This window comes from Pleurodeles waltl, chromosome 6 (assembly GCF_031143425.1).
Source record: "Pleurodeles waltl isolate 20211129_DDA chromosome 6, aPleWal1.hap1.20221129, whole genome shotgun sequence".
Taxonomy (NCBI): Eukaryota; Metazoa; Chordata; class Amphibia; order Caudata; family Salamandridae; genus Pleurodeles; species Pleurodeles waltl.
In genome coordinates this window covers 83,779,029-83,789,341 of record NC_090445.1, presented here as the reverse complement: position 1 = coordinate 83,789,341, position 10,313 = coordinate 83,779,029, and the positions used below count along the sequence as shown (strand labels likewise).

The 10,313-nt window shown below is 49.0% G+C and overlaps 1 non-coding gene across 1 annotated transcript; it reads right to left on the bottom strand.

The window, feature by feature from the left end:
- Positions 1–9,598: 9,598 nt before the first annotated feature.
- Positions 9,599–9,671, bottom strand: TRNAR-CCU (transfer RNA arginine (anticodon CCU)). The gene has a single exon. It is a non-coding gene; the product is annotated as a tRNA-Arg (tRNA).
- Positions 9,672–10,313: the final 642 nt, after the last annotated feature.

Below are 10,313 nucleotides of genomic sequence, written 5' to 3'. Positions count from 1 at the left end.
AAATGGATAATAACCCCATTGATCCGGAGGTCCTTTCAAACTGGGCGCAACGCGCTATTTGCATGCTGGGGAACGCTAACACTCAGCTTTCTATTGAAAGGAGGAAGAGTCTACTTTTAAAGATCGATCCCAAATTAACTTCTCTGGCCTCTAAAGATGAGGGTCCTTTGGCCAAAGGCCTGTTATTTGGAGACTCTTTTATTAAAGATTTGGGCAAATATGTGTCCACCTTTGCCTCACTGGATAAGGCCCAGCTCTCGATGAAGAAAAATTTTTCGTCTCGGGTTTTTGCCAGGGCCGGCAAAGGCAGGAGTCGCTTTGCCGGCCGTTCCATCAGGAATCAATATTCCAACAGAGACTCCTTCAACCAGCAATCACAGCTTGAATCCTATTCAGGATACAAACCGAAGTTCTATCCCCGTCGCTCAAGAGGCTACCGTTCCAGAGGTTACTCCAACAGGGGAGACCAAACCTCCGGTAAGTATTTCCGCTTCTGGCCTTCCTCCTGTAGGAGGCAGATTAGCTCTGTGTCTCGACTCATGGCGTTCTCTCACCTCAGATCCGTGGGTGATTCAATCTGTTCAAGGGTACCTGTTGGAATTCTATCAGATGCCAGTTCAAGGGCGCGTCCCTATACCCCTAGTTTTTTCCCAAGAGCAAAACGAGCTTCTGCGCGTCTAAATCCAATCTCTCCTGGCCAAGTGCGCAATAGAGCCTGTTCAATTCGACTCTTCGGGCTTCCTCAGCACCATCTTTCTAGTTCAGAAGAAAAATCACAAATTTCGACTAGTGTTGAATCTCAGGGCTTTCAACAACTTCATAATCTATCGTCACTTCAAGATGGAGACTATTCTCCATCTCAGGGACATTCTGCTTCATCGAGATTGGCTAGTCAGACTGGATCTGCAGGACGCCTATCTCACAGTCCCAATCCATCATTCGCACAGGAAGTTTCTTCAATTCCAATGGCAGAACTCTTTCTACCACTTTCGAGTTCTTCCCTTCGGCCTTTCTTCCGCTCCATGGTGTTTCACCAAGATTCTCAAACCCGTCGCAGCCTTTCTCCGGTCTCACGGGGTGCGTTTAATTCTTTATTTGGACGACTTCCTTTTGATGGCACAGGACAAGAATCTACTTCTAGATCATCTTCAACTGTGTCTAAACCTGCTTCGCGGTCTAGGTTTTCTCATCAATGTGCAAAAGTCGGTTTTAGTTCCGACTCAAACACTGGAGTTTCTCGGTTTTCAAATAGATACTACTCTGTCGGTGTTGCAGCTCCCGCAACACAAGGTATCATTGATCAAGAAGGAGATTCGTCACTCCCTTTCCCTTCCGCATATCTCTCTCAGAAATCTGGCACGCCTAGTAGGTCTGTTAGCTTCTTCCATTCAGGCAATCTTCCCAGGTCCTTTACATTATCGAGCCCTACAACGGCTCAAGATATGTCATCTTCACAAAGGTCTCGCTTATTCGGATCCCTTGGTCTTAGATGCCGAATCCAAAGAAGAGCTTCAGTAGTGGCTAACGCATCTAGATGCCTGGAACAGCAGAACTATCTTCTCTGCCGCCCCAGACCTTGTATTAGAATCCGATGCAAGTCGGACGGGTTGGGGTGCGAGATGTGGTCAGTTCTCGACTGGGGGCGCATGGTCTCTGAAGGAGTCCTTCTTGCACAGCAACAGTTTAGAGATGCTTGCAGGTTCCTTTGCCATCCGCACTTTTGCAAAAAACAGGGTAAGTTGCACCATCCTTCTCAGGATGGACAATTTGTCCGCGGTCAGATACATCAATCACCTAGGAGGTACCAGGTCCAAGGTACTCTCCTCTCTAGCAAAACATCTTTGGGAATATTGTCTGCCTCGTCGGATTTCAGTCAAGGCGGTGTTCTTGCCAGGCAAATTCAATACAGTAGCGGACTGGTATTCCAGACACCTTCACGATTCCAGCGATTGGCAATTGCACCCTTCAGTGTTCAGTCACCTTTCTTCTATCTTTGGAGAAATGTCCATAGATCTGTTTGCTTCTCGCCTCAATTCTCACCTTCCTTCTATTTCAGTTGGAGGCCAGATCCGCAAGCCCTGGCTACAGATGCCTTTCTTCAGATTTGGCCGTCTTCCCTTCTATATGCATTCCCCCCTTTCCTTCTCATTCCCAGGGTCCTCGCTCAAGTGCGCAGGCACCGGTCTATTCTTGTGATTGTAACTCCTTTCTGGCAAACCCAACCGTGGTATCCGACTCTATTAGAGTTGGCGATCGCTCCGCCTATTTGGCTGCCTCAATTCCCCGATCTCCTCTTGAACCCCCAGGGCCAACAACATCATTTGATCCCCGACGGGTCCCTGTTCCTCATAGCTTGGAAGGTTTCGGGTCGTCCTGGAGAGCCTCAGGAATTTCGGAGGACGCTGTTAAATTTATCCAGCAGGCCAGAGCCCCTGGAACTTCCAGGGCCTACAAGTCAGCTTGGTCCCTTTGGCACAGCTGGTGTCTGGACAGGGATTCAGATCCCTTTTCAGCGAGTGTAGTACTAATTATAAATTTTTTGGCTTCCCTGGCTTCTCAAGGTAAGGCTTATCGCACTATTAATTTGTATAGATCTGCCATTTCTGCGGAGCATCAAAGAGTTGATGGTAGGCCAGTTGGAGAGCATCCCCTTGTCTGCCAATTGTTAAAGGGAGTAAGATATGTTAATACACCGTCTCCTAAATATAATGTTATGTGGGATGTTACTCTGGTGTTGCGTTTTCTTACCTCGTGGCCTGATAATGAGTTGTTATCTCTCAAACAGCTTTCGGCCAAGTTAACCATGCTTTTATGTTTGGTCTCTATCAAGCGGATCTCAGACGTTAGAGCATTAGAAGTTACTTCTTTTTTCTTTTCTCCCCTAGGTGTTTCGTTTCAGATCAAAAGGCGTACGAAAACCAATTTGTCTAGTATTAATTATCCATTTTTTCCTTCTCAACCCAAGATATGTGTTGGAAATTGTTTAAAAACTTATGTAACCCGTACTGCAGATTTGAGATCGTCCTCTTCATCCCAACTACTTATTTCCTTTCAGAAACCTCACCTTCCTGTGTCTTCCCCTACCCTGGCTCGCTGGGTTAAATGGGTTATGTCCCTTGCTGGCATCGATATTAGTGCCTTTGGTGCCCATTCGGCCAGAGGGGCTATGGCCTCTCGCGCCTTTTGGGCAGGTTCCTCTTTACAGGATATTCTCAAGTCTGCAGACTGGTCGAATGAAAATACGTTTAGAACTTTTTATTGTAAGCCGATTTCTCATGTCTCAGATTCTGTGATTGCAATGCTTTGAACATGCATAATATGAGCCTCCGGTCTTGTAATAAAATTGAGATTTTCCTAGCCTTGGTGTCTGAAAGGCTAGATTTTATTAAAGACACGGAGGCGAGTATTATCCCACCACGATTTAACCCGCCCTGTTTCTCTCTTCCAGTGCCAACTCCCTCTTCCAGTGTTGGCTCAACTTGATGCACACCAACGTCTCTTACAGAGCTTGGACTTGATCGGCATCGACTATTCCTCCCAGTCGGCCTTCGGTCTCCGTCATCTTCAAGATTGCTGCATGGACTTTATGACTTTGGTTTTTATGTTCTATGTAATTGTTTTGGTTACTTCTCCTCTGTAGTTCGCATCAAGAAAAGAGGACTTGTTGCTCGCAGTTAAGATATTAGTAGTGCATTGTGATATCCCATTGGTTACTACACTATGATGTCATTTTGTGGTTCTTTGTTTCTGGGAACTGTAGTTCTTGCTTGGCTGCTGTTGTAATTAAAGCAAGAAAAGACTGCATAATACTCGCCTCCGTGTCTTTAATAAAATCTAGCCTTTCAGACACCAAGGCTAGGAAAATCTCAATTTGTAATCGAAAATATCTCACTAGTGATGAACCTTCTGGGAACAGTCCCTTTAGATGTGGCTTAGGGGACAGTTTATACCGTAAGTCTGTGACATTCTTCTCAATTGTGAATGTGAGATAGAGAATCTGGCATTGCTGAAAGCTGTTTCGGGAAGTATGCTCAAGATGTCTGTTGTGAAACATTTACATGCTGCTATCTCTGCTAAAAAGAGGCGATGCCTGTGGCATAAATGTCTGGTACAGCAGATGCCAACATCTGTGCTCTTACTGTGAATTCACTGCCAGATGCCTGTTCCAAGAGATCTGGGTTCCAGATGTCTGAACTAGAATATCTCACAGGAGATGTCAGTGAAATGATATTAAATCATTGGTTTATGTTCATGAACGTCAATTCACCGAAATGCCGGGGGTAGCAGAAGTGACATCACACGACCTTTGACCTCCACTTTCACTCACACACACATACTTATAAAAACATACAAATTGACACTTGCATACATTCTCTCTCACATAAATACCCTCTCACCCGCAAGCATGCACACAATAGACATTTACAAGCATTTTTTACTTACCTCAGCTGCCATGGACAGGCATATCCCAGCTAACTGTACTCCATTTTTATTACACTAATAGTGAATAATATATTATTTTTCACTATTAGTGTAATAAAAAAATTGACAGACTACAAAGAGTGGAGCCCAAACTGAAGTCCATAAGGACGAGCTGCCACTGTGTTCCTGGCAGTGAATTTGCCATGAATGACATTTATGTTTATGTCCCAGAAAGGTCTGGTACCCGGTTTGAAGGGGCAGGGTGGATTAGTAAGGGCAGTTGTGTAATATTAAGCGGCAGCCTTGGGCTCTGTGGCCTTTAGGGTCTGGCACCTGCTCTAGATGGAGAGATGTGTAAATTAGACAATGATTTTTCTAGTTCCTGACGTGATATGCCTTTTCTGACGCGTCCTTGAATGAGCAAGCCGTGGTATGTGCTGTAAAAGCATAGGGGTTGGGGGTGTGATGTAGAAGGTTGAAGTGCTGGTGTTTATTGTTAAACATTTGGTCCTTCGATGCCCGTCTTGCAGCAGCGTCTCCCTGATGTCTGTTGAGGAGGCCCGTGCTGCTGAGGGTGTTGTGATAAATGTCCAGTAGAGAAGATTGGGAACTCTTCCTGTTTCGCGAGGTGGCAGTCAGCCTCCAGAGCCGTGTTCCAGAGGAATACTGTGGGCTGCTGGAATGGCTGAGCGGTGTAAGGCGCCACATTCAAGAGCAGTATCTTCCCCAGTCCTATGATCAAATCCCGCTGCCGACATAAAGTAGTTTTCATACGTACTTTAATCATAACACCAGCGGGGATGAGACCTTAAACTCCTCTTTTTGAAAGGATTGGGGGGGGACAGGACGGACCGGAGCAGACTCCGAGCTCGCTGTAAGCACGGGCAGCTCAGGCTAGGAAAGGGCGCAGGAAAGGCTCGGCCTAGGACCGCTCCCAGCGGCGCCTCCCAGGGGGGGAAGTGCTCCGTTGTGTGGAGTCCTGTGGGAATCGTGAGGCAAACTGCAGGATGTGTGTGTGTGTAGTTTCAAGCCTCAGCGAAATATCTGAAAAAGGTGAGAGTTAATGTTAAACCCGAAAATGGAGAAGCCTTTAAAAAGCATCACACCCAATGTGGGGCTCGAACCCACAACCCTGAGACTAAGAGTCTCATGCTCTACTGACTGAGCTAGCCGGGCTGCTGTGCCTTTGTCATTTCACACACCCTCTGTGTGTTCTTTGTGAGGAAGTAGTGTGTGGTTATCCCAGGAGGCCTCTTTGTTTCATTTTCTCTGCTGCTGACTCGACACAGGCACCTTTCTCTTTCTCCATCTCTCGCTCTACCCCAGTCTTATGTCCCCATCAGTCTCTCTGGAGCTCACTCTGGTACATATATGCATCTGTCCTCTCAACCTGTCTCTGGGCACATACTTAAATGTCCAGTAGAGAACAGTGTGAACTCTCCCTGTTTCGCGAGGTGGCAGTCAGCCTCCAGAGGCGTGTTCCGGAGGCTTCCGGAATGGCTGAGCGGTGTAAGGCGCCACATGCAAGAGCAGTATCTTACCCAGTCCTGTAATCAAATCCCGCTGCTGACATAAAGCAGTGTTCATACCTACTTTAATCATAACACCAGCGGGGATGAGACCTTAAACTCCTCTTTTTGAAAGGATGGGGGGGGAGGGACAGGACGGACCGGAGCGGACTCCGACCTCGCTGTAAGCACGGGCGGCTCAGGCTAGGAAAGGGCGCAGGAAAGGCTCGGCCTAGGACTGCTCCCAGCTGCGCGTCCCAGGGCGGGAAGTGCTGCGTTGTGTGGAGTCCTGTGGGAATCCTGAGGCAAACTCCAGGATGTGTGTGTGTGTAGTTTTAAGCCTCAGTGAAATATCTGAAAAAGGTGAGAGTTAATGTTAAACGCGAAAATGGAGAAGCCTTTAAAAAGCATCACGCCCAACATGGGGCTCAAACCCACAACCTTGAGATTAAGAGTCTCATGTTCTACCAACTGAGCTAGCCAGCTGCTGTGTCTCTGTCATTTCACACACCCTCTGTGTGTTCTTTGTGAGGAAGTAGTGTGTGGTTATCCCAGGAGGCCCCTTTGTTTAATTTTCTCTGCTGCTGACTCGACACAGGCACCTTTCTCTTTCTCCATCTCTCGCTCTACCCCAGTCTTATGTCCCCATCAGTCTCTCTGGAGCTCACTCTGGTACATACATGCATCTGTCCTCTCAACCTGTCTCTGGGCACATACTTAAATGTCCAGTAGAGAACAGTGTGAACTCTCCCTGTTTCGCGAGGTGGCAGTCAGCCTCCAGAGGCGTGTTCTGGAGGCTGCCAGAATGGCCGAGCAGTGTAAGGTGCCACATTCAAGAGCAGTATCTTCCCCAGTCCTGTGATCAAATCCCGCTGCTGACAAAAAATAGTTTTCATACCTACTTTAATCATAACACCAGCGGGGATGAGACCTTAAACTCCTCTTTTTGAAAGGATGGGGGGGACAGGACGGACCAGAGCGGACTCCGAGCTCGCTGTAAGCACGGGCGGCTCAGGCTAGGAAAGGGCGCAGGAAAGGCTCGGCCTAGGACCGTTCCCAGCGGCGCCTCCCAGGGCGGGAAGTGCTCCGTTGTGTGGAGTCCTGTGGGAATCGTGAGGCAAACTGCAGGATGTGTGTGTGTGTAGTTTCAAGCCTCAGCGAAATATCTGAAAAAGGTGAGAGTTAATGTTAAACACGAAAATGGAGAAGCCTTTAAAAAGCATCACACACCAACATGGGGCTTGAACCCACGACCCAGAGACTAAGAGTCTCATGCTCTACTGACTGAGCTAGCCGGGCTGCTGTTCCTTTGTCATTTCACACACCCTCTGTGTGTTCTTTGTGAGGAAGTAGTGTGTGGTTATCCCAGGAGGCCCCTTTGTTTCATTTTCTCTGCTGCTGACTCGACACACGCACCTTTCTCTTTCTCCATCTCTCGCTCTACCCCAGTCTTATGTCCCCATCAGTCTCTCTGGAGCTCACTCTGGTACATACATGCATCTGTTCTCTCAACTTGTCTCTGGGCACATACTTAAATGTCCAGTAGAGAACAGTGTGAACTCTCCCTGTTTCGATAGGTGGCAGTCAGCCTCCAGAGCCGAGTTCCGGAGGCTGCCGGAATGGCCGAGCGCTGTAAGGGGCCACATTCAAGAGCAGTATCTTCCCCAAACCCGTGATCAAATCCCGCTGCTGACATAAAGTAGTTTTCATACCTACTTTAATCATAACACCAGCGGGGATGAGACCTTAAACTCTTCTTTTCGAAAGGATGGGGGGGGACAGGACGGACCGGAGCGGACTGCGAGCTCGCTGTAAGCACAGGCGGCTCAGGCTAGGAAAGGGTGCAGGAAAGGCTCAGCCTAGGACCGCTCCCAGCGGCGCCTCCCAGGGCGGGAAGTGCTGTGTTGTGTGGAGTCCTGTGGGAATCGTGAGGCAAACTGCAGGATGTGTGTGTGTGTAGTTTCAAGCCTCAGCGAAATATCAGAAAAAGGTGAGAGTTAATGTTAAACCCGAAAATGGAAAAGCCTTTAAAAAGCATCACACCCAATGTGGGGCTCGAACCCACGACCCTGAGACGAAGAGTCTCAAGCTCTACTGACTGAGCTAGACGGGCTGCTGTTCCTGTGTCATTTCACACACCCTCTGTGTGTTCTTTGTGAGGAAGTAGTGTGTGGTTATCCCAGGAGGCCTCTTTGTTTCATTTTCTCTGCTGCTGACTCGACACAGGCACCTTTCTCTTTCTCCATCTCTCGCTCTACCCCAGTCTTATGTCCCCATCAGTCTCTCTGGAGCTCACTCTGGTACATATATGCATCTGTCCTCTCAACCTGTCTCTGGGCACATACTTAAATGTCCAGTAGAGAACAGTGTGAACTCTCCCTGTTTCGCGAGGTGGCAGTCAGCCTCCAGAGGCGTGGTCCGGAGGCTGCCGGAATGGCTGAGCGGTGTAAGGTGCCACATGCAAGAGCAGTATCTTACCCAGTCCTGTAATCAAATCCCGCTGCCGACATAAAGCAGTGTTCATACCTACTTTAATCATAACACCAGCAGGGATGAGACCTTAAACTCCTCTTTTTTAAAGGATGGGGGGGGGAGGGACAGGACGGACCGGAGCGGACTCCGACCTCGCTGTAAGCACGGGCAGCTCAGGCTAGGAAAGGGCGCAGGAAAGGCTCGGCCTAGGACTGCTCCCAGCTGCGCCTCCCAGGGCGGGAAGTGCTGCGTTGTGTGGAGTCCTGTGGGAATCGTGAGGCAAACTGCAGGATGTGTGTGTGTGTAGTTTTAAGCCTCAGCGAAATATCTGAAAAAGGTGAGAGTTAATGTTAAACCCGAAAATGGAGAAGCCTTTAAAAAGCATCACGCCCAACATGGGGCTCAAACCCACGACCCTGAGTTTAAGAGTCTTATGTTCTACCAACTGAGCTAGCCAGCTGCTGTGCCTCTGTTATTTCACACACCCTCTGTGTGTTCTTTGTGAGGAAGTAGTGTGTGGTTATCCCAGGAGGCCCCTTTGTTTCATTTTCTCTGCTGCTGACTCGACACAGGCACCTTTCTCTTTCTCCATCTCTCGCTCTACCCCAGTCTTATGTCCCCATCAGTCTCTCTGGAGCTCACTCTGGTACATACATGCATCTGTCCTCTCAACCTGTCTCTGGGCACATACTTAAATGTCCAGTAGAGAACAGTCTGAACTCTCGCTGTTTCGCGAGGTGGCAGTCAGCCTCCAGAGGCGTGTTCTGGAGGCTGCCAGAATGGCCGAGCGGTGTAAGGTGCCACATAAAGAGCAGTATCTTCCCCAGTCCGGTGATCAAATCCCGCTGCCGACAAAAAATAGTTTTCATACCTACTTTAATCATAACACCAGCGGGGATGAGACCTTAAACTCCTCTTTTTGAAAGGATGGGGGGGACAGGACGGACCAGAGCGCACTCCGAGCTCGCTGTAAGCACGGGCGGCTCAGGCTAGGAAATTGCGCAGGAAAGGCTCGGCCTAGGACCGCTCCCAGCGGCGCCTCCCAGGGCGGGAAGTGCTGCGTTGTGTGGAGTCCTGTGGGAATCGTGAGGCAAACTGCAGGGTGTGTGTGTGTAGTTTTAAGCCTCAGCGAAATATCTGAAAAAGGTGAGAGTTAATGTTAAACCTGAAAATGGAGAAGCCTTTAAAAAGCATCACCCCCAACGTGGGGCTCGAGCCCACAACCCTGAGATTAGGAGTCTCATGCTCTACCGACTGAGCTAGCCAGGATGCTGTGCCTATGTCATTTCACACACCCTCTGTGTGTTCTTTGTGAGGAAGTAGTGTGTGGTTATCCCAGGAGGCCCCCTTGTTTCATTTTCTCTGCTGCTGATTCGACACAGGCACCTTTGTCTTTCTCCATCTCTCGCTCTACCCCAGTCTTATGTCCCCATCAGTCTCTCTGGAGCTCACTCTGGTACATACATGCATCTGTCCTCTCAACCTGTCTCTGGGCACATACTTAAATGACCAGTAGAGAACAGTGTGAACTCTCCCTGTTTCCCGAGGTGGCAGTCAGCCTCTGGAGCTGTGCTCCGGAAGCTGCCGGAATGGCCGAGCAGTGTAAAGGCGCCACATTCAAGAGCAGTATCTTCCCCAGTCCCGTGATCAAATCCTGCTGCTGACATTAAGTAGTTTTCATACCTACTTTAATCATAACACCAGTGGGGATGAGACCGTAAACTCGTCTTTTTGAAAGGATGGCGGGGGGGGGAACAGGACGGACCGGCGCGGACTCCGAGCTCGCTGTAAGCACGGGCGGCTCAGGCTAGGAAAGGGCGCAGGAAAGGTTCGGACTAGGACCGCTCCCAGCGGCACCTCCCAGGGTGGGAATTGCTGCGTTGTGTGGAGTTCTGTGGGAATCGTGAGGCA